General features: G+C 39.9%; 1 long non-coding RNA gene across 1 annotated transcript; it reads right to left on the reverse strand.

Moving 5' to 3' along the window:
* Positions 1 to 1,014, reverse strand: LOC122133552. The gene is made up of 3 exons (XR_006152859.1): positions 688 to 1,014; positions 431 to 459; positions 1 to 344 (listed from the first exon to the last, which is right to left on the reverse strand). It is a non-coding gene; the product is annotated as an uncharacterized LOC122133552 (long non-coding RNA).
* Positions 1,015 to 2,849: the final 1,835 nt, after the last annotated feature.

Consider the following 2,849-nt stretch of genomic DNA (forward strand, 5'->3'; position numbering starts at 1 on the left):
ACATGTGGATAACAGACATATGACCAATATAGAAAAAGAAAACTTATCTCAACTAAGCACATTAATTGTTGTAAAACCCAAAATCCCACATCTTGCTCATGAAAGTACTGCTAAGAGGAACAGTCACAACCAAACAAACAAGGGATTAAAGATAAAAAAAAAACTGGAGTTGAACATTAATGCCTCTTTAAAGCAGTTATAGACTCCCTGGAACCCCAGCCAGTGCAGCTCCAGTGCAGGTGATGGAGGATGATGAAGAGTCTGGAAACAGCTGTGTCTAAAGAGCCCATAAGGCTACAAGGCTACAAGGACGGGCTGGTTACAGCAGAGTCAACACTATGAGCCTTAGGGAAAAGAAAGAGAACACCACATTAATGGGTTTCCATGAAAAACCAACTGACTCTGAAATGCTGATCTGTGTTTTACTCACAGAGGTGTTTGGTTTGCCCTGGGGATCACCTGAGAGGCAGAGACAGATGGAGATGAATCAGTCAGAGATACAGTAAATAGTGTGTAGATCAGTGTGTATCTGCTGTAGCTGAGATAGATAGAGTTGAATCAGTCAGAAGAAGATAAATATCAGTAGAGTAAAGAGTGTGTAGATCAGTGTGTATCAGTCAGAGGAAGATAAACATCAGTAGAGTAAAGAGTGTGTAGATCAGTGTGTATCTGCAGTAGTCCACTCACCTGATCTCATCCTGTAAATGACTGCAACTATAATCACAGCCACAAACAGACTGATAGTGGTAGCAACTCTAACAGCCACATGGACCACTGGGGGAGAGAGAGAGAAAAAGAGAGAGCAATGGGACAGAGGTAGGGAGAGAGGATAGAGAAAGAGTGGTAAAGAGAGAAAATAAAGAAATAGAGAGACAAATAAGAGGCTTATAAAATCTTTTCAGCTAGAGCACAGAGAATGATGGTATATCAAATCAGAAACAGTAGTACGTGTTAATCAAATAAATGAGTTAAACTAGAATGGAAGATACAGTGAGATCAATAAAACAAATGGGGCAAAGAGAGAGAGACAATGAGAGACAGCATCATATAGACACACACACACACACAAACACAATCACACACACACACACACACACACACACACAGTGTCTTACCTAGAGCTGAGATAAAATCACAGAGTCCTACAATAGAAAACACTTATGACTCCTACTTATCAAGCTATCTGCCATATATATGCACTGGATTCACAACAGTGAAGGAGGAGTTTTAACTTCTATACATTATTAAGGAAATCATTTTTACATTTATTTCATTATTCAGGACTTATTTACATTGATCAGACACTTTTATTCAAAGCAACTTGCAGTGTAGTGCAGATATATAATTTCCCCCTGATCAGTATGTGTGCTCCCTGATCAATATGTGTGCTCCCTGATCAATATGTGTGCTGCCTGATCAGTATGTGTGCTCCCTGGGTATCAAACGCATGGCGTTGGTGCTCTTAGCTACCAATCGAGCTACGGGTACTTTTATGGAGTTTTCTCTATAACTGGTGAGCTAATCCACTGAAAGCCAGCCTTGCCTTGCAAACACCAACAACAGCAGAGTTAGCACTAAGAAGTAGCTTGCATACTGATTTCTTTCAGTGAGTTTATGTCTCAACAAACTAGCTGTGTAAATCTGAATAACCATAGAAGTGTGTTTTACACAACTCTATTCAAAATGCAAAGTAGTGACATTCACTGCAAGACAGTTAAGAAACTACCAGACAATTACACACAGAAGATCATAGAATACATGAATGTCATCAGGGAGAGTGGGCTTTAAAAACTGGATGTCTTTGGGATGATGAGCATAAGTAGCCTGGTATAAACAGACACAAATTCACTTCATGAAAACTGAGTTAGCCAAAACTGAGCAGGGAGCAGCAGTTATGCAGAGAACATTGGCTACTTAGGATAACTTTACAAATCAGGTTCAGTTTATCATGCAAACAGCAGTATTTTAATATCAAACTCATCTTATCATCTCTAACCTTTCACTCTGATGGTGTGGGAGACAAGAGTCTGAACCTGCCCATCTGCAGTCAGCTGGCATGTCCGAGTATGAACAGAGTTTGGACCTCTGAGCTCCTCAGTCAGTGTGATGGAACAGGGAGATGTGGTTCTGGTCTGGAGATTGGTATTGTTCTGCAGCTCTTTCCCTGTCTCATCCACCCAGCTCAGACTAACTCCTTTATCTGCCACTGACCACGCACAGTTGTCATATGTGTGCAGGAGGCAGTGGAGAGTCACATGACTGCCTGCCTTCAGCTCAGTCTCACTAGGGGAAGCAGAGACTACAGGAGGAAATTACATCATCACACTACATTAGATTTAGCATACAGCAGACACCTGCTTTGAAACACAGCAATGTGAGTTTAAATGTTTCCTCAAGGAGGAGTTTTAACTTATATACATTTTTCAGGAAATTATTATATAGTTATAATTTATATTTAATTATAAATTCATATTTTTTCATTCATCAGACACTATTCAAAGCAACTTGCAGTGTAGTGCAGATATTTAATTTCCCCCTGATCAGTATGTGTGCTCCCTGGGTATCAAACGCATGCCGTTGGTGCTCTTAGCTACCAGTCGAGTTACAGGAACTTTTATGGAGTTTGGTCTATAACTGGTGAGCTAATCCACTAAAAGCCAACCTTGCCTTGCAAACACCAGCAACAGCAGAGTTGGCACTAGGAAAATCAAACCAGCTTGCATACTGATTTTTTTCAGTGAGTTTATGTGTCCTTCACATGACCATATAAGATGAAAATGAATTTTAGTATGTCATTAAAAATAGGTTACATAAAAAAACATCAGACGAAACAGTTAAAAACTGAAGGA

The sequence above is a fragment of the Clupea harengus genome, chromosome 15 (genome assembly GCF_900700415.2).
Source record: "Clupea harengus chromosome 15, Ch_v2.0.2, whole genome shotgun sequence".
NCBI lineage: Eukaryota > Metazoa > Chordata > Actinopteri > Clupeiformes > Clupeidae > Clupea > Clupea harengus.